At 25.5% G+C, this 23749-nt stretch overlaps 1 long non-coding RNA gene across 1 annotated transcript in view; it reads left to right on the forward strand.

Annotated features, from left to right (window-relative positions):
* The window catches only part of LOC135923045 (uncharacterized), a 325197-nt gene that overhangs the window by 124670 nt on the left and 176778 nt on the right, over positions 1-23749 (forward strand). The window lies entirely within an intron of this gene.

Here is a 23749-nt window from a genome sequence, read left to right on the forward strand (position 1 = left end):
CAAACAACTTCTCTTTATGTCCAAAAATTTTATAGAATAACAATTACTATTTATTTTAAAAATTTTAATATATTTTAATGATATGAATAAAATTATGGTAATATTATTTTTCTTTAAATAATAATAAAAAATATTCTTTTTGTTTTTTGAACCAGTAATATCAGGATCTTTATATAAAACCATACAATCAGTTAAAAACTCTTAATTCCATTACATAATACTTGAAACATTTTAAAGAATCATGCTTGGGTGAATTGATTATTTTTTGTTAATGAATAATATATTTTTATCAATAAGAAAAAATAGGGAGATAAAATAATCTAATACTAGCTATAATTTATTTATAAGTTAAAATTCTAATATTCTTTCATGTAAATAGATTAATATATTCTTAAATAATCAATCATTCAAAAAAAATTATTTTTGACAAAAATGGAGATAGAATAACCTCTAACTCACGTGACAAAATATTTTAATGATTGAAAATGGTTTAACATTTCAATCAGAGATATTCATGTGGAGGCTTGCAGCCCATGGGGTGCCAGGTATAATATATTTACTAACGTGCCTGGGCCAGGAAAGGGTTTTTGATAAAAAGCCTAAATATTTTTCATTAAAATTTAGCCTATTAAACTGCTACTAACTTAAAAATATATAGCATTTTTTTTCTTCTTATAATAATAAATTTCATAATTGCAAACAAAGTGATTGCCTAAATACACTTAAATATTATTTATTTTATTTAAAATAATAAATTAAATTTTTGAATATGGGTTTGGGCAAAATTTTTGAAAATTATGATGGGCTTGGGTTTGAATGTTTTATTAAATATGGACTGGGCCTGCAAATTATTTTTACTACTGACCTGGGCTGGAGTGATGAATAAATTAAGGTCCGTGAACGTCTCTAATTACAATAACTGAATTATTTTATTTTCCATCTGACTTTATTTGAACTTAAAGGAATAATCAAACCACAGATATGCCTTATTTAAATCATTTGCAAAAAAATTCTGATAATTGCTGGATTCAAGAAATTGTTGTACACAAGGAAATAAAGAAAGCCATTGTGAAGTGTATATATGGAGGAAATATTAATCCATTTTTATTTTAGCATAAATAACAAAAAAAAAATAATGCCTGTTGTGACCTTTACTTGTACATATATTTTAGGAATTTTTAAGAACCCGTTATCAAAAATATAAGTTACTAGCTGATAGCCTGTCAAGAATGACGAGGAATCAGATTTTCTTCTTTATTCAATGATCAATGAATAATAAATTTTTCCTTTATTTGATGATGAATAAATCAGAAGTTTTCCTATCTTATGAGATGTGATTCAGAAATTTCTATTTATTTAGATGAGGAGTTATTCTAAAATTTTTCATTATTTTTTATAAATTATGTTTATGAAGTATTTGGTTAGTATTTTAATTTATGTGCACAATTAAAAAATCTTTTTAATTTATTTGTATTTGTAATTTATAATAATATATTCTTGCTAGATGAGTTTTATGTAAAAATAGGGAAATTTATTATTCATCCATCATTAAATAAATAAGAAAAATCTGATTCCACGTCATTCTTGACGGGCTATCAGCTAGTTTTTTATAATTTTTAAATAAAATAAAAATCATTCTAATTTGGTAAATATAACGAGAAAGTAAAGGTGATCGCTAATGTGTTTGGGATTAAAAATTTTAAACCTATAATAGTTTCTAGATAGTCCAATCGCTTAAATATTGATGCATCTACGATTGAGGATTTTTTAAAAAAAATATTTTTATTCCCCTTATTGATATTTTTATTTCAATTAAAGGAAAGATTTATTAGTCACAATTTTATTTTAAACAGCTTTTATTTTCTTTTGCCGGTTGAGTCTGAATACACTTGAAACGCGAGAGGATATTAAGAAAATCTCAGAGTTTTATTCTGATGAATTATCAGGATCGTATGATAAATTACTTTGTGATGTCGAATTTTGGTATAAAAATTTTGACAGAATAGAGTACTCTTGAGACTAAAATATGCTTTGCAGGCCCTTTCCATGTATAATTGCACTTTAGATTCCCTGCCTAATATCAAAACATTGCTTTTTATCTTAGCTACCTTACCGATTAGCCCCTGCACTAATGAAAGGTCTTTTTCAACTTTAAAAAGGTTAAAAACCTATTTAAGAAATAGCACCGGTGAAAGCTGTTTAAATGGATTCGCAATATTAAATATTTATAAGGAGATTATTCTAGATAAAAATTTGATTCAAGATGAATTAGCCAAATCTCAGAGATCTCTGTATAAATTCAAATCAATAATTTCTATATGATTATAATATGTTCTTATCTTAGTCTTAAAATTTTTATATTCAAAACGTAATTATAATGAATTTTTAGTAGTGTTGTTAAACGGCTCGTTTTAAGCCGATGTTTAAAAACGGCTAACTCAATATTTCATCCAGAAAAATATATGCAAGCCTGAAGATTTTGCTCATAGAAGGAACGAAGATCTAGACATATATAAACGAAATCTCGAGGCTTAGGCAAAATTTTTCTGGCTAAAATATTATCGGCTCAAAATAAGCCGTTTAACAACACTAATTAGTCCTAATATATATATTATACTATTTTTAATAAAAATATTAAAATTGCAATAAGAATTAGTGATCTGCATCGGGCCTAATTTTTCAAGCCTGGCCCATCCCAAATTTTTTTTAAAAAGTTTTGTCGGCCCTGCCCGAATTTATTTAAATACAAATTCATTTTTATAGTTACTCAAAATAAAAGATATATGTTACATGGCGTCTAGTTTTTATAAATAAAATCAAATATTTTTATTTTACATGAAAAATTTAACATAAAATTGATATATTTAAATATTTTTAAAAAAATTTCCAAGGCCCGACCCAACCCGAACCCGATTTTCCTACATTTGCAGATCTCTAATAAGAATTATTTATGTTTTGTTAATATACTCAGTATTGATTATAATTGTTAAATTAGATTTTTTTAAATACCGTACAAGAATTACTCATATTTTATTGTAATTTTATTTATTTAAATATAGTTATTAACAATAAATTTTTAATATAATCTCTATAAAATTTCTACATTTTGAAATTTATTTTATTGTATATTATCATTAAAATAAATACATATTTAAATAAAGGGGTGTTATTTATACTAAAGTAATATAATAAATATCTATAATGAAATTCTCTGCAAAATTTTGTTATATACAAAATTTTTTTTAACATGGAATAAGATATATTGAATGATCATAAAAAAATGAGAGGTTTTTGGGGGGGGGGCGATTTTTTTCTTCTTTCTATACCGAATGGATTGAATTAATTTACAATTGACTTAAAATTGATAAAATTTTCAGAATAATGCTTTCAGTCGATTATTTATCATAAATTTGGCCAAAATTTGTTATTAATACTTTTTAAAATGCTTAGACACTATTAAAGAACAAAATATTTGGAAATTTTTAAAATGAGGTTTGGGGGCGAACCCCCCCCCCCCAAAAAAAAAAAATTTTTTTTAACCCCCCCCCCTTCTTCCATGGTCAATCCTGGCTATGCCACTGTATTAAAATAACATAACAATATATAAATTTTTCTCATGATTAAATATTAATTGTTAAGTTATAAATTAATTTTTTAAGATTATTTTAATTAATATACTTTTATGCAATACCATTGCTGCACAAAATTATTTCAACCAAATAAATTTATTTCGAATTTTATGAATAAACTAGTTGATAACCCATCAAGAATGACGGGAATAAAAAAATCATGAACTATTACAGGAAATTTTTTTTTATTAAATAAAGGAGAACATTCAGTGAATTTTCTAAAATTTGGAGGTAAATTCCATTAAATAAGGAGATCGTAAGTATTTTTTTTTTCCATTATCTATATATAAATAGCTGGTAGTAATTGAGGTATCGTTAATAGCCTGGATAACCTGATCAAAAGCATGTCGCTGTAAAACATTTAGATTGGCTAACATTTCAATTGCGACATCTGCTTCTATTATTGGGTCATATAAATTAGATTGAGTGATAGGGTCAGGAGATGGAAGATTAAAACCCAGGACAATCTACACAGGTTAGAAGTATGGAGGATATTCCTATGGTAGCAAAGGGTTAGACATTTTTTTGTTGTCCTCTAAGATAGTGTAGTAGAGTATTATAAAGATATGTCGTCTTATCTGATCCACCAGGAGCATCTATATAGAAAAATCTGGTAGTAATTGAGGTATCGGCAATAGCCTGGATAACCTGATCAAACGCATGTCGCTGTAAAACATTAACAGGATTCCTTACATAAATATTTTATGAAAAATATACGTTCACCACCTCAAATTATGGTAGTAAAAATTTTTTTTATCTCAACCACAATATGGGAAATTTGCAAATAGTTTAAAATACCTATTTATCAATATCTTCACATGCCAGAAAATTAACCTTCCTCACTAATCTTAAGTACTTATTATAAATTAGATTTAACAAAAAAATTAAAAAAATTTTTTTTTTAAAGGTGCTAATGTTATTTATTTTTAAATTAAAAATATATATAGAAATAAAATTAATATTAAAATTAACATATCAATAATAAAAATCCTTTTATACTCAGCCTTGACAGCCTGGGTATCTTTAGCTCCACCTGAAGCTGTCTTACCCGCAACCTTAACACACCAATTTATTTTCGAACCTTTAATTAAAAAAAATTTTTTAATAATCTCATCAAACCCCCCTTTGGAGTATATTCAACTATTACAGAATGCTGACTGTACTAGTGGTTATGAATGGTTGGAAGTATTACCAAGTCGTAACCTAGGTAACCTCTTATCAGATGAACAATTAAGAGTTGCCATAGGCCATCGACTTGGATGTAACATTGTTCAACCACATACATGCATCAAATGTAAAATATTAGTTGACTCCAAAGGGAGACATGATCTAAATTGTATATATAGTCAAGGCAGGCATGCAAGGCATGCAGCAATTAATTTAGCTATTAGCCGTTCTCTTACCAGGGCCCAAATACCAAACATCCTGTAGCCTATAAACTTATTATTAGATGATGGCTTAAGACCAGATGGCTTAACTTCCGTGATTTGGTCTTTAGGCAAATCCTTAATTTGGGACTTCACATGCGTATCTTCTTTCCCAAAAGATTTAAATTCTAATCCGGTTGATATAGCCGAGAAAAAAAAACAATGAAATATTCCAAATTCACAAATTATATTTTTACACCGATCGTTATCTCTTCCCTTGGACATATGCCAAGCGGAACTTTAAAGTTCTTAAAAAATATAGGGGATAAGACAAGGGCCCTTACATCAGAACCAAAAGAATTCTATTTTTTAAAACAAAACCTACAAATCACTATTTTAAAATATAATTACTCATGTTTTTTGGGAACTTGTAGTCCCACCTCCGTTTTTATATAATATTGTTTTATTTTTATTATTAATAATAAATTTAAATTATATTTAGCCAATTGAAAAATAAACATTTATCTCATATTACCACCCCAAAATATGCCAGTATAAAAATTTTATCTCAATAACAATATTTAAACTCTGGAAATGACATACAATACCAATTTATCAATATCTACCCTACATTTTTAAATATTCTATAATTTGATTTATTCTGTATCTTCCACCATCGCAAAATATGGCAGAAATTTTTTTTAAGTACTTATTATAATTTAGATTTAACAAATAAATTTAAATTATATTTAGCCAATTGAAAAATAAACAATTATCTCATATTACCACCCAAAATATGCCAGTATAAAAATTTTATCTCAACTACAATATTTGAACTCTAGAAATGACATACAATACCAATTTATCAATATCTACCTACATTTTTAAATATTCTGTATCTTAAGAATTTCAAATAAATAAATAAAGTTTGCTTAGTTGATAAAGTAAATAATTAAACATCTGTTTAATTACTGTCTCCTATATTTTGGGGCCTTTGGCAGATATACTATTATGTCCTATTGTAATCATTTCGTTATTAATATCAACATGTGAAATGCAAATTGAGTATGGGTCAGTTGAGACTTTAAAATTATTTTCTGATAACCAGAGGTAAGCTCAAACATGATTTAAATCTTGTGCCAACTTGGTGGTGATTTATTCTGTAATAATATCTATAAAAATTAAACATCTTTTTAATTACTGTCTCCTATATTTTGGGGTCTTTGGCAGATGTACTATTATGTCCTGTTGTAATCATTTCGTTACGATTTTTTTAATTAAAATAAAAATGGTTGATTTTAAAATTAAATAATATAAATAACTATAAACCAATAAAGTAAGAGCTTAATAAGCCAATAAAAATAAAATTGCATAATAATAATATATATATTAAAGATTATATAACAAATTTTAATATAGAAGATGGCTGAGTGGGAAGAACGTTTGCCTTTAAAACGTTAAGTCATGGCGAATCCCGTGATGTACAAAAAATTTTCTTAAAATTTAACATTAGAGAGGGGATATAGTCTCCATCGATTTATTTAACATTAAGAAGATAGGAAAGTTGATAGGAAAAATAAAAATTAACATTAAGATGATAGGAAAGTTGATAAGAAAAATAAAAATTAACATTAGAATATACGGAAACGTTCATTTCTTGATTACGGTGATTACATATATAGATTATAAGTTTAATGTGAAAATTATTTTTTTTATAAATGTTCATTTTGAATTTATTCGAACGAACGATAAAAATAAGAGTAATGACATTTTATTAATTAATTTTTTATATGATGTTCGAATTGAATGAGAACAAAATATAAAAACGTTATTTACGTTTTTGTGCTCTTAGGAGTTTCTGTACGAAAACAAAGAAACCCTGTAAAATTGATATAAGTTTTAGGTCATTCCATGACAAATCAACTACAATTCAGCCGACACATTTCAATTTTTTAAAATTTGTTAATCAGTGAAAGATGAATGTAATGTAATTAAAAAATACACAAAAATTTAGCCTCCTTACATGTATAATTTAAGAGATATTATAATTCAAAGTGCAAAAATAACGCATTTTTACCATTATTGACTTTCATTCAACTAAACATATCTTAAAAACTACATAATTATAAATAACAAGGTTAATATCAAAATTACGTTCATATATTATACTTTTAAACAGGGTTGCCAAGTCGGTCAATTGACCGGTCAAATTCAGTCAATCTGACCAGGTCAAATACGGTCAAATACTCTAAAATGTTATTGGTGAATAACTATATTTATTTAATAAACTAATATGTATTTAAAGCATATTTATCAATCTAATTTGATTACAAATTATTTTAAAATATATTTGTATATTCAAGGCATCGATATAATTATAATTTTATATAAAAATATAAAATTTTCTTATTAAAATATTAGAATTTCAATTTGAAATATAAAAAAAAAAGAAGAATTTTTCTCATTATTAATTTGATTGGATCTAAATATAAAAATAAATATAAAAATTTTACTTAAGCATGGTTTGAGAAAATTACTAATTGCCAAATTATATTACATTATGTACAATTATCCAAACAAGATGGGTATCATAAATAAAGTGTAATGAGCAAATATAAATAAGCAAGAAAGCACTGAAAGCAGCTATTGAAGAAGATGGATATTTGTCCGTGAGAAATTATCAATAACATATTAAATGATATTTTGGACAAAAAATTAAAAATTTTAAACTATTCATAAACATTTAACTATCTAATTGACCTTGGCTTACGTAAAAAGCTAGATGCATAATTTAGAAAACACATAATACAATCATGTTCATGATTTTGTAATTTACCAACCTAAAGAAAAAATATTAAAGATAAGTTTGAAGAAAACAATCCCATGTGCCTCACTGCACTGATGCTTACTTATTGGATTCCCAATATAAGGGGAGTATCTTACCTTAGTTTGATGAAGCATATGATATAATACAAAAATTAGTCGTTTCTTAGAGAGATGATCATCAAAATATTTTGAGTGAAATCATAAATTTCAGAAATAAAAGCGGAGTATTGCCAAATTATGTGGAAACCAGTAACCTACATAAAAAACAATCAGATTTCGGGCTCAAGTTGTTGGAATGGGCTTTGTTCACATTGAATTTAAAAGAAGTGTTTAAGAAATTCGATTGAAGATCTCGACAATCAGAAAATTGGTAGGAGTATATCATAACATAAGATTGATTAAAAAATGTTAAAATGATGAATATAAATTAGAACAAGGCTCTGCCATAAAGAGCGAAACATTCATTATAGAATTTAGAAAATAATTTAATTTAATATACATACATTTTTTACTATTGTATATAAGATTGTCTTAAAAAACATTTATTTGAATTTAACCATATTTGACCGTATTTGACCATATTTGACCGGTCAAATGCACAACCCTGCATAAATAAAAAAAGATTGAAAATTTCCAGCCATTTTATTCAACATATAAGATATATAAACGATTTTTTGGAAATAATATCACCTTCAATTTTTATAAAAAATTTCGCAGACATTATTAAACTCCTTTATATTTATTTTAAAAATATCTGTCTGGAGGCCAGCTTCATCCTTAAAATCGATAAAAATTATTATAAAAGTGTAGAAATATTTCCCCAAAAGGAGGCGCCTTTGTATAAAATTACACATTTAGTTTTTAACAAATTTATATAATTTAAAGGATTACTTATCTTGTAGGTGAAAATAACAATCAACGAGGACATCAATCAATAAGGAAATTTAATTTATTGCATCATTTATACCTTTTATAAGTTGCCCATTTAACATATTTAAAGAATATTAATAAAATATGTATATACAAGTTTAGTTTAATATAAGAATCAAAATCATGCATGCTCAAAGGCGGGAAAAATTAAAAGTTTTGCAACTGGAAAATTTTAATTGCTTATATCTCAAAAGCTATTTAAGGTAAAAATAAAATAAATGCATTATTTTGTAGGTAAAAAAAACTCGAAAGATCTATCGGAATAAAAAAATGGCATCAATATGAGTCTATAACCTCCAGTTTACATTTACTATATACTAGTGAAAACCCAGGCGACGCTTTCGGCTCCTCCGGAATATGCATTTTTTTTTACCTAAAATTAAAATTTCATTTGTATAAAATAGATGGCGCTATATAAATTATGGAGTGTTGTAATATTCAAATGAGTTAAAAAATGAATAAAAAGGATTTATTATTCAGATTAAATAAAGTTCAAGATTATTTAAGTTTGTTGTTTAAACACTATGTAAATGAATAGTAAAGAAAAGTATATATAATCCAGGTTTTTTTACCTGAAAAAAATAATTTATTATGAATTTGCGAACATAATTTTTAATATTTTAATCTTTTAATTTTAATTTATATTAATTTTATTTTTCTTTTATTTTGATTATATTTTCACTTTATATTTAAGTATTAATAAAGATTTAGTATCATATTTTAGTTCAATTAACTCTTCTTTATTTGACTTGGAGTATGGTTAAAATTTTGTTGTTAATTTAATAACAGGTTTTTTTCGTACTATTTTGAATTATCGATCTAAAAAAGCCCATTTTCGGCTGACCCCATTTAAAATTATAAAATATTGTTGGAATTATTTAAATAGGTAAATTAGAAAGCCGTTTACTTTAATTCGCGAGCACAGCTGGATCCCGTACAGAGCTCAAAAGGTAAAAATGAAGATTTCGCACTTGTAAAATTTTGGAAATGTTTATATCTCAAAAACTAGTTAAGGCATGTGTTAAAATGAAGGATAATAAAGATAAAATCGAAGCAGAATTTTATTCAAATTCAGCAGAATAATAAATATTAAACATAACGTTTCACTTGAATATTAATGCGAATCTAATATATAAAAAAATAAATATATAACATGTATCTATGACAATCAATGATTGATGGTCTTTTAATAAAAAAATTTACAAAAGGGAGGTGTTAATTTATTTTTTTACATCCTCAAATTCGTAATCTAAAATTATATTACTAAATTTGAAATAAATATACTTGATCCTGATCTTAATTATGATATAATTTTATTAATATTTCAGATATACTACTAGTGATTTTATTTTTATGATATTATGTCATTATATTTCTTTATTTTTCAATACATTTTTATTTCCATACAGTTACTTATTACTTATAGTTTAAAATTATCATATTATACTATTTAACTTGTATTAGTAATAATAATTTGGCTTCAATGATTTTGTATATTTTTTAGTAAGCTAAATCTTTTTGAAGAGGCAAGGCAAAAATTTTGAAGGAGTAGGGAATAATATATTTTATGGGGATGTAGAAGCAGCTGCCTTTTCTCTATCGGTTCTTTACAATTGTTTTTAATAATTTTCATCAATTTGATCAATAAAAAACAAAATAGAAATTTTAAAAAATGCTTATTGACTTGGGTAATTTTTATATAAAAAATTTTCGCAAACGATATATATACAAAAAATCAGGCAGAGTAAAAAATAATACCTGTATATTCTAAGGTCAATTATATTCATTAAATTTCCATCCACTTTCCATGATGTACTTACAATTTCTTATTTTTAGCAGATCTGTTATTCGTAATGGCTGCTCAGTAGTTCTAAATCTTTTATATTTTACCGAATGTAGTGAGCCTGGTATCTAATGAATTCATAGGTTTCTAAAATATTAAAAAACACATAAAAATAGTCGCCATTTTGAAAATTGCCTTTATTTTATTAAATCTATGTTTATAATGATCTTGACTTTAAATATTTCATGTATTTATTAAATTTTTTTTATTTAAATGGCCTATAATATGATTTGTAAGATATAACATTTTTCAAAAAGATATAATATAAGAATAATTTACTATTGTTTTAATATTCATATATAATGTAGAAAAGTAATTATATATATTAAAAAAATTTTATAATAGTATATAAGAAAATAAAGTAACAAAAGAATTTCCGCAAGATAAAGCATTTAAAAAATAAATTTGTATATTTTTTATATAACAACAATGGTGGTTTAATATACAAAATATATATTTTTAAATAAAAAATAAAATAAATTTAAAATTCATAATAAAAATTTTCGATTTTTTTAGAAGAATAAATAAATTGTTAAATTATACAATAAAATAAAATTAAAAATAATCCTATTTTAATCTATGATATATATAAAAGCCTTGTCACACTGTCACAGTCACAGTGTCACAATTTATAATTGTACCTGTATCAAAATATATTTTCTTATAATCAAGATCATCATGAAGAATGGATCCACATCATGAGAAGATGCAAACTTATTCAAAACTCTGTGGATAACAATTTACCAAGGAGTGCTTTGTGGCTTCCATTGTAAATAAAAAAACCTTTAAGGAAGAATCCATTCGCACAATTTAATAAATATTTGCATTTTATATTATTACTAGCTGATTTCCCACAAAATGACATACAATTAGTTTTCTCCTTAATTTGATGATGGATAAATTAAAATAAGCCTATATGAGGTGTGAATCAGAAATTTACCTTAATTTGATGAGAGTTAATTCCAAAATTTTTATTATTCTTATAATATGTTAATGAAGTGTGTAATATATACTTATTGCATTCAATATGAACAAATATTTACATGTTTGAATATACCTTTTTTTAAAATTCTTTTTCTTCCTATAATTCTTAGAAAAAGTTTAATTCCAACTGATTCTAGACTGCTACTTTCTTTCAAGCACCGTTAATTTCCCGTTAAAAGTTTGATCAAAAATAAAAAAGGTGTTATTAAAAAAGTAAAAGATCCAATAAAAAGGGTAAATTCCAATTTAAAATGGAAAATCATTACTTTTTTAAATATTTAAAAACAAATTATATTCTCTAGGATCCTACATTATAGAAAGCTTGCCAATATGGTTCACCAAACAATATTTATCTTAATTTACATATATATTTATTATTTTGCATATAGAAAATATTTGAACAATTTTTTTCTCATGGTTTCTTCTCAATAAAATTAGCTTATGAAAATATACTCATTTATATTGTGGCAATACATAAATTAATAATATTTTTTTAATATCTATTCTTAAACCCATACCCATATTCTATTTAAACTCTGATATCTACTGATTTGTGATCCTTCGCCATTTGTTATTCATGGGAATTTCTGATTTCATGCCATTTATAATTCCCAGACTGCACTTCCTCCAGCCTAAAGCCTGGCTATGATAATTAATTAGGAATTTAACTATCTCCGGGCTTTGGAAAATCTTTCACAAATTATTATGGGCCTGGCTTAAAAAATTTTTTAAAAATTATTATGGGTTGAACCAGGTTTGAGAAATTTCAAAATTAAATATTTTCAAAATTATTAAGGTCTTGGACGCTTGGAAATTTTTTATTATATAATATGAGACAGACATTGGCTAAAGAAATTTTTCCCAGGTCTGGGCCGGGCCTGATCAAATAAAGGACCATGAGGATCCTTGATTAATGCATCATGATTTTTTAAAATTTTATTCTAGTTCTGAACTATCAAAATTATTATGGTCTTGACCCGGGTTTGGATAAAGTTTTCAAAATTATTGTGGGCTTGGACCTGGCTTGGGATTTTATAATATTACATATTAGCCATAGGAATCAATAATATTTTAACAAAGAATTGATTTGAGTTGAAGGCTAATTTAAATATATTTTCGATCAATAAATTGTATTCACTCTTATTATTAATGGGTTGGCCTTGACCTGAAGGGGAAAGGTAAAAAGTATAAAAATTATGGGTTTTTAATAAAAGGTAACATCTTTCGTAAAAGAACGAAGAAAATTCTCATTTCCCCGTTATTTTTGACGGGCTATCTACTAGTTCATATAAATTTTCAATTTCTAAAATAAAATCTATTAATTTATAAACTTCTAACTTTTATTTCACCTAATTCTATTTTTTATAATTTAAATTAATGCTTTACATTATCTAAATTTTTTTTTTCAAAACATATGAAATTTAAATTTCTCCTTTTTCCTCTCTTCCCATTTTCCTTTCCAATTTTTCTCTATTTTTTTATTTTAATTTCAGGGCGTCACTAACCTTTACAATCTCAGAGGGGGCTCAAAAACCTCCCCCCCCCCACATACCCCTGCCGGCCTTCGGCCCGCATTTGCCCGGTCTTTGGCCGGGTTTTATATTAATATATAATAAATTTTAAAGATTCGCTAAGTTGTAACAATTATTCTAAATTTCATATTTTGTCATTTATCATATTATGCTTACAAAATAAACTAGCATATAAATAATTAAAACAATACAAGACATTTCTAAATATAATTTTTTTTAATACAAATATTTATTACAGTATAAAATATTTTCGCTGATATAAAAAAATTTGCGTCTAAAGAATTACAAGTGATAAAAGAGGTTAATTAATTCCATTTTACACAATGTTTTATAAAAACTAATAAGGAAAAATTTATAGACCTAACCAAATTAACAATTCTCGAAGAAGAGATTAAACTATATGATGGTTATAGAGCTTCCTTTTAGATGTCATGATATAAGCTAGATAAGTAATTGAGATAATTATTGTGAGATATTATATTTCTAAAAGATTATCTTCCATTTTAATCAAATATAAACGACTACACAGTTAACCATTATTGCATATCTAAAATATGCTATCAGCAGCTAAAGTAATAATCTTAAATTAAATAGCCACACAAATAATAGATGCTGGTTAATTTACATTCATAGCCATGAAACCAGTGGCGTCGCTAAGGGGAACGCAGTGACTCGAGCCCCCTGAAAAATTTGAATAGCCCCCTGAAGCAAAATTTTTTTTTAATGACTTCTTAATATCCCCTTGAACTAAAAATAAATTTTTTTTCTGATTGCTGACTGAATGATTTATTTAAAATTCTATTGAGTAATATATAGATTTAATTTTATAATTTAAAAATTAATAAGTCTATCTAAATTATTCTTAAATGAATACTATTTTAATTATTAGATTAGATTAATACTTATAAATTATATTTTCATTATGTCAGCTTGCAATCAAATTCTGTGTTAATAATAGGATATTAATATCACTCACTAAATATTAATTTAGCATTAACAGTTGAAGCTTTATTGACTTTTATTTATTATTTAAATTATTATATGAAAAGAATCATGATAAACGTGCCAGTATGTAAAAATGTATTTTTTTATTATTAACTTTATTATATATATTTCTTTTTCTTTTCTTAAGGTATATATACATTTTTTACAAATCAAAATTAGAATACAATATTAAAAAAACGAAAAACAAAAAGTAAAATATTATAAAATATAAAAAGTAAGGTTACGAAATATAAAAAGTAAAGTTATAAAATTAGATTATAAAAAGTAATAATAAGATTAAAAATTAGAATATAATAACGTAACATTCGCCCTCTTCTGAAAGCCTTCCCATAAATTCATCTGAGAAGTCATAAAGAGTTTGTTGTCGAAGTAGTTTATCGTTTTAGTAATCAAGTTGTTTCACAAATCATAATATCGTTGCTTGTCCCAATCGTTGGTTTGTTTAAATCGATTTTGCACGTTGGTTTGTTTAAATCGCAAGCTTGATATCCTTATCGTAAGTTGTCTCCATTAATCATAGCTTGCTTGGTAGTACTCAGTTGTTATTATTATCATTTTTCAAAATTGTTATTATCATCAGTAAGTTGCGAATAATAAGAAATAATAGTTCATCATATTGGATATAAGAATAAACGACGAATGATAAATCAACAAGATTGTTATATAATATTTTCAGCGTTTTAATTTTTTTGCGTTTTATTATAAGCGTTTTAATATTTAATTTACTTTATGCATTTTAATATTTATTTTATATTTTAAGTTATATAGTCTTTTAAATAAACAGGTTTTTGTTTAATTCGCACAGGTCTAGAAATAGGTGTTATATCGTTATTTTCAGTAATTTTTATATTTGTCCACACTTCCGTCCTTAAAAGAATCCTTAGAGTCATAGTTAATAATTGTGTTAAAACAGTTTCTAATTCTTATTTGATCTAAATGTCTCCTCAAAATACCTTTCTCTGTCTTAATTTGGAACATCATATCACTTTCTTTATGTGTGATCATGCCTTTGCACCATTTATCATCACCTTGTACTTTATACCAAACAAAATCTCCTACATTAAAAGTTCTATTACGTGGTAAAGTCACGTTTATCTTATTCTCCTTCTCCTCCAACGGTTTTAATAAGTCCCATTTAATTCTAATATCTCGATTAAACATTATCTGAGAAGGTGTAACACCTGTAGTATCATTACGCGTATTTCTGTAATTAAATAAAAATTTGCCAAGCGCGATGTCTAGGTCAATTTTAATATTCCTTTTCATATGTGTTTTGAACGTTCTCACCATGCGTTCTACCTGGCCATTGGACTGCTGGTGATAAGCAGACGTGAGCACATGTTTAATACCAAAATTGTTGCAAAATTTTTCAAAATCATTACTCGTAAAGTTAGTGCCGTTATCAGTAACTATAGTTTCAGGTATTCCATATAGCGAAATAGTTTTAAAGATTTCTTTTAAAGTAACATCAGTCGTAATATTTTTAACAGGAATAATAATTGGAAATTTGATGTAGGCATCGACTATTATCAACCAATTTTTTGTGAAAAACGGACCCGCATAATCTATGTGTATCCTTTCAAACGGTTTGGTTGCCGAAATCCATGGTTTTTGTATCTTTATAGGATTATCATGATATATATTACAATCGTCACAACACTTCACTTCCATTACTATATCATTATTTATACCAGGCCACCACATGTAATCTTTGGCTAAGGATTTTATTTTTCCTGCTCCCAAGTGACCTTCATGTAATGACTGTATTATATTTTTTCTCATAGAAGACGGAATTATGATTCTGTTGCTTTTGTAAAGACAATCCTTAATTATACTTAATTCCAATTCAATGTTTTTATAAATATTATTCATTATAGGCCTGTTGTTATTAATATCATTTATGACTTGTTTTAATTCAATATCTTTCAAAGTTTCATCTCGAATTTGATTAAAATTAATAAATAAATCCCCATATTCATTTATTTTGGTGATATTTTTAATAGTTTTATCATGACATTCTTGTGGTAATCTCGAGAGACAATCAGGAACAAGGTTATATTTACCGGCTTTATACTTTATATTAAAATCATATCCTCCTAATGTAATATTCCACTTCTGGAGTCTTAAGGACATGGTGCTATTATCCTTAAGACCCTTGGTAAAGATGTGAACTAGAGGCTTATGGTCAGTAATAATTGTAAATTTGCCGATTAAATATTCCCGGAACCTCTTTATGGCGAACATAATGGCGAGAGCCTCACGCTCAATATTGGTACAGTTCATTTCGGATTTCAATAAAGTTCTCGACGCGAAAGCTATAGGTTTTTCTTTACCGTCTTTTTCAATATGAAATAGTACAGCTCCTAAACCACATTTCGATGTGACAGTGGCTATCCCTATAGGTAATTCAGGGTTAAAATATGTCAAAGCAGGTGGAAGACTAATCAACTTTTTAAGATCATTAAAACTTTTAGAGTGTTCAAGGTTCCAAGCCCATTTTTCTTTGTTGACAATCTTATATAGATGATCGGCAATTTCTGCAAAATTGTTCAAAAATTTTCTATATTAGCCAGCCATTCCCAGAAATGTTGATAATTCAGCAGCTGATTTTGGTTCTGGCATATTAATTATTGCTTCAATTTTGTCGTGATTAGCATGAACCCCCTTAGCGTCAATATCATGACCCAGGAACCTCACTTTGTTTTTAAAGAACACACTTTTATCAAAATTCGGTATTAGCCCAAACGATGATATTCTATCAAACACTTTTTTTATGTTGTTAAGGTGGGCTTCATTGTTTTTTCCAGTTATAAGTAAATCATCAATATAAAATATGACATCATCCATGTCACCAAAGATTTGATCCATAATCTGTTGAAAAATTGCAGATGAGGTCTTAAGCCCAAAAGGAAGTCTAGTAAATTGGTAATATCTCTTGTGCGTAGATATGGTTAAAATATTTCTGCAACTTTTATCAATTGGTATCTGTAAGAAAGCATTTTTAAAGTCAATCTTCATAAATTTCTTTCCTTCTGAAAGTTTAGCTATTAGATCATTGATTCATGGTAGAGGGTATCTGAAATCTTCTAGAGCTGGGTTTACAGTGTCCTTAAAATCAGCACAAAGCCTAATGCTCCCATCATCTTTGTAGACAGCGGTAACAGGACTTGCCCAACGGACATCATTCACCGGCTCAATAATTTTGTCATGTATCCATTTCTTAAGTTCATTGCTAACAAGATCAATTTTTGAATAAGAAATGCGTCTCGACGGTATAATTTAAGGTTGGGCATCTCTTCTTAAATGTAACTTGACACTTGCTTTGTTGATTGGCCCATTAGTCAATTTAGATTCACACTCTTTAATTAATTTTTTTATTTCATCTTCGTAATTAGTGTCAACATTAGTTATAAATTTATTTAAAATATTTTTGAAAGCATTGATCCATGTACGTCCCAACAAGGCATTTTTACTTGATTCGACGACTACCGTTTGTAAACATTTTGAGATACCTTCATAAGTCACTTTGACTTGAGTAGTGCCGATGATCTTGATTCAATTTCCGTCATATGCGGTGAGTTGTAACTCGGATTTCTTAAGATCTCTAATACCAAGTTTTTTAGCCAGACCATGAGGTATAATAGTGTGTTTAGAGCCCGTATCCACTTGCATACATGTAACAATATCGTTCACTTTTAAGGTTGTCATAAATGCGTTATCTTTATCATTAAGCATGTCACCAGATAAGTTGTTAACATTGAAATTATTATCATCTTTGTTCTTTGTAGAGTCAACTTTCTCTTCAATAATTTCTTCAATATTCATATTATAATCATTGTTGTATTGTATTTGCTTTCTATTATTGTTGTCGCTACCACTATAATTATTTGAGTTATTGTTATATTGTATTTGTTTTCTCTGATTATTGTCATTACCTCTATAATTATTTGAATTGTTGTAATAGGATCGGTAATTGTTACGATTTCCGCCACTGTATTGGGTCTGTTTTCTTTGATTGTTATCGTACCATGTATTATTTCTACCATAATTAGATTGATTATTATTGTTATAGCGATAGTTGTTGTAGTTATAGTTATTATAATTATCGTGGTATATCTCGAATTATTATTACCGTAATTGTATCTAAAATTATTATTGTAATTCTTCTATTTCTATTATCGAAATTATTTCTAAAATTATTTCTAAAATTATTATCAGGTCTAAAATAATTATTGTTGTCGTTTCTATTTTTATTGTAAAAGTTTTTATCTTTATCAGACTTTTTATCATTATTTATATAACTTATATCATTATCATCTGACTTAATGATAATACAGTCCAGTTTCACAACTAATTCGACCATCTGGTTTAATGTTAAGTCGATATTTTAAGAGAACTTATATTTTATCTTATCATTTAAGGTAGATGTACGTAATTTTTCTTTTAATCTACTGTCGTCCAAAAAATTACATTTTTTATGAAGTTTCGATACTCTAATGTACCACAGCATAAAACTCTCTGATGAGTTTTGTTGAAGCAGATTAAACTTATTAATTAAAATGTTTTTATCTTGCACAGGTAAAAGGTAAGTTAACTTTTTAATCACAATTTTAAGATCTAAAATGTCGGTATCAGAACAAATTGATTTAATATTGTCAAAAACTTCGTCTGATAAATTATTAAGCAAAGTATTTATTTTAATAGAGTCCGATAATGTACTGGTCGAAAAATAATTTAATATTCTATCTAAATAAATTTCAGTAAGTGGTCCCACTAACTTAGGAATCTTATGTATAAACTCTTGTTTTATTTCCATTTTTTATTGGTAAGACATATATGTAAGAAATTATAACATTTAATATTTTAGCAATTTATATTTTGATGAATATGCAAATTAATTCGATGAATTCATTATCATTATATATATAATGCTTCCCATTCAACAATTCAAGCAACCAATCATATCTCTTAAGTTAGTGAATTCAAACAGAACATCTTCCGTTCCACTTATTCTAGAATAATTTACATCACAGTTGTAGGTTAAGTCAAACAAAATGTCATAAATTGAAATATCATGGGGAATATTAATTAATTTGAAAGCGAACATGATATAAAAAAAAATCACAAAGATTTTACCTTATAAATTCTCCCTTTATATAGAACTAATAATAATTTTTTTTATTAATCATTTATACCAAAAAAAAATTTATTTTTTAAAAAAAATTTTAATTTCCATAAGGTGAGTTTCTTATACCTATTATGGAGCACCATGAAAAGAATCATGATAAACATGCCAGTATGTAAAAATGTATTTTTTTATTATTAACTTTATTATATATATTTCTTCTTTTTTTTCTTAAGGTATATATATACATTTTTTTTACAAATCAAAATTAGAATACAATATTAAAAAAACGAAAAACAAAAAGTAAAATATTATAAAATATAAAAAGTAAGGTTACGAAATATAAAAAGTAAAGTTATAAAATAGGATTATAAAAAGTAATAATAAGATTAAAAATTAGAATATAATAACGTAATATTATATAACCCTAATAAATAAATATTAATTGAAAATTAACAAATTTAATATTCTAATTAGCCGAGTTCAAAATCACTAATCAACTATATTATTGATATTTAAATTTAATTATCATGCCTCTTCTTAAAATTATTTTTAAGGTCCAAATCCAAATAAGTATAAGAGATTTATTTATAAAAAGTAAGTAAACATATAGTTTATAATCTTCTATTAGATATAATTGATTACAAAAGATTAAGTTAAATACCACTTTTACAGACGTATTTGACAGTTTATAATATATTACAGTTAATATTTTAATAAATTTTACTAATAAATGCTTTTGATAATATAAGTAATAAATTGCTTAAAAATATTTAACACGATCTATATATTTAGAAATTTTTTATATATTTTACCTCTTATTATTTATCTCAGAATGGGTGTAATAAATTAGATAAATTTTCTTCTCTTCTTTATGTGTTTTTAGGAAAGTTATTTTTTTCTTATTTGAAAAACAGTTTTGAGTTCAATTTAATACTAGTATATTTTTGATATTACTACAAACTATTACTATTTTCAGATATAATATACTAGCTAGAGGTGGTGCGACAATAATATATAAAATCTTAATTAATTTCTTTTATCATATTATAAAACTCTGGTTCTTATTTTATAGTTACAAAATGTTTCATTTCTAATATGGCATCCCTGCCTTGTAAAGTAAGGCTTCAATACATTTGCATAATTTCTTCTAAAGATTTTTAGTGTTTTTGTTTTATCAATTTATCTAGCATAATAAATTCTGATATAAGTTAATAAAGTGAGTGTCATGGCTATGACTGCAAATTAACCAGCATTTATTATTTGTGTGGCTATGTAATTTAAGATTATCATTACAGCTGCTGAGAGGAGATGATTGCATATTTTATAAGCAATAATGATCTGTGTAGTTGTTTATATACCATTAAAAATGTAAGATAATCTTTTAGAAATTTAATATCTTACAATTTTTTTCTCAATTACTTCTCTAGCTTCCATCATGTCATTTAAGAGGAAGCTTATACCACATATAGTTTTATTATTTAGATTGGTCTTTTATATTCTCTACTCCAAGAATTGTTGATTTGGTTAGGCCCATAAATTTTTCCTTATTAGTCCATTCTATAAAACATTGTCTAAAAATGGTAACAGAGTGTTATATTAGTTTTCTTGACCATTTGTCAATGTAAGTTGCTAATTTTATAATAAGTAGTTTTTAAAAACCATTATCAATTGAGGCATATGTTGAATTAATTAAACTTTTTTATCTCTTGAAATTCTTTAGAAGTAAAATTTATATCAGCAATCGAAATTTATACTGTAATAAATAGATTATGTATTAAAAAATAATATTTTTAGAAATGTCTTATATTGTTTTAATTATTTATATGCTAGTTTATTTGGTATGTATAATATTATAAATGAAAAAATATGAAATTCAGAATAATTATTCAGAGTTAGCAAATTTTAGTATAATATATTATAAAAGCGGGCCGAAGGCCGACAAACCATAAATTTTTTTTAGTTGAGCCCCCTGAGATTGCAAAGGCTAGCGACGCCTCTGCATGACACCCACGATGTTAACTCATATCATAATTTATTATGTTAGATAAATTGATAAAATAAAAACACTAAAAATAATTAGAAGAAATTTTGCAAATATATTGAATCCTGAGTTATTTAGGTTAATGATGCTTGGTACCTTAAGGTACCATCTATCAAATTTGAATTTTGTTCATTTTTCATTTGGATAGGCACTACCAAATATATTTATAATATATATTTGAAAATCGAGATTTTTGGAAAGCCTCTATGGCCTAGTAGGCAAGAGCTTGGTTTACATATCCCATGGTCCCGGGTTCGAATCCAGGGAATGATCATGTTTTTTTTCTTATTCTAACTTGGTGGTTTCATCCTTGGGGGGATAATATATAGGAGGCCGGACTCGACCACGTGATTCCGTATTAATATATTAAATAATAATGATCTTATTACATTTTAATAAATTTTGGTCAGTATTTAGCAAATTAGGTTGGTATTTAGAATATGTCCATACATTCACTTGGTAGTAAGCATCATTAACCAGTTATTTACATAGCAAGGATGCCATATTAGAAATGAAACATTTTGTAACTTTAAAATAAGAGCCAGAGTGTTGGTATATTATATCTTAAAATAATAGTAGTTTGTAAAAATATCAAAAATATATTTGTATTAAAAATTTAACTCAAAACTGTTTTTTGAAAAAGAAAAAAATAGCTTTCATAACGTAAAAAAACAAAAGAAAAGATATCAAATTTATTACATAGAATGAATAATGAAGTGTTTAATTTTTAAAATTATTTTTAACTAAATAGATGGCGTTAAATACTTGAAAGCATATTGTTACTATATTTATTATCAAAGGCATTTATTAGTAAAATTTATTATAATATTAGCCGTAATATATTATTACCGAAAATTCGTCTATAAAAGTGACATTTTATATAATATTTTATAAATAACCATATATAATAGAGGATTATACACTTTATGTGTACTTACTTACTTTATTATACTTATTTGGACATTGAAAATATTAGGAATAGGTATGATATAAAATTTAAAAATAAATATACAGTTGATTAGTCATTTTGAACTTTGCTAATTATAATATTAAATTTATTAGTTTTCAATTAATAAATGATTATATTTTTTTAATTAGGGTTATAAAATAATTTAAATAATAAAAGTCAGTCTGTTAATGCTAAATTAATATTTAGTGAGTGATATTGATATCTATTTTTAATACAAAATTTGATTGCTAGCTGACATAGTGAAAATTTAATTTATATGTATTAATTTAATCTAATATATAAAATAGTATTCATTTAATAAATATTTAGATAGTCTTATTAATTTTTAAATAATAAAATTAAACCTATATTTTACTTAATAGAATTATAAAAGAAATCGTTCAGATATCAATCAATAAATTTATTTTTAAAGGGGATATTAAGGAGCCATTTAAAAAAAAATCTGCTTCAGGGGGATATTCAAATTTTTCAGAGGGGCTAGAGCCCCTGGGCGCCGCCCCCCCCCCCTAGTGTCGCCACTGTTTAATTTTATACATTACAAACAATTAATTTAATTTGTTTTCTAAATACCCTTCATTTTTAATTTTTATTATGGCTCTTGATCGTATATTTTTATTTATTCTCTATTTGTCTTATGCTGCAACCAGGTTTCTTTCCCTAGAAGAGAAGGGCGCCCATATCTTATATGTTTATCAAACAATATTCTTTAATTCTTATCAATATCAGATTCCCAATAAATATGTCACATGATTCAATTTTTAGCAATAAAAATTAATAGTAACATATTATCTTCTCGAAAATTTACTGAAAAAACATCTATATCTGCCAATTACAAATCAACAATAATTAATTAAATAAATAATTGTTAATATATTCCATTTACCGTAAAGTTATTACTTTACGGACTGTTTTTTATTTTAGCTTAATATTTACCTTACGGACTGATTTTATTATTCCTTTTATTTTACATTATATTAAATTATTAGTTTCTTATATTGGTCTATTAACTGATTGTTATTATTATTTATATTAACCGATTAAATAAATTGTTATATTGAATTTTATAACATATATATAGGTGTGAAATTTGTTAGATTCAGTAGTTAAAAAATTTTTAATAAAATATTCTTATAACTTTTTTATTTATTATCTTACTCCCTGCCTACCTTAACAATAATAAAATTTTCTTGATAAAAATAAAATATCAATAATTACTAGTAATCCTAAAATTAAACAAATCTACAGATATTTCATTTAAACGAAAGATATTTTTCAAATATTTTAGCATATCTTAGAAAAAGCTATTCCTCTAACTAACCCATTACGTTCATATCTTGACCATAAAATTTTGCTTAACACTCCTAAGATAAAATATCTGTAATAATATATATATAATGAATTTAAATTGTAAATAATTATAAATACCTGAATTAAAATCAATATTTTATTTCTTGTTTTTAAGGAGATGAACGCGATAGGCAGCATGTTAAGGTT

Source organism: Gordionus sp. m RMFG-2023, chromosome 1 (assembly GCF_954871325.1).
Source record: "Gordionus sp. m RMFG-2023 chromosome 1, tfGorSpeb1-WG-v2, whole genome shotgun sequence".
Lineage (NCBI taxonomy): Eukaryota > Metazoa > Nematomorpha > Gordioida > Chordodea > Parachordodidae > Gordionus > Gordionus sp. m RMFG-2023.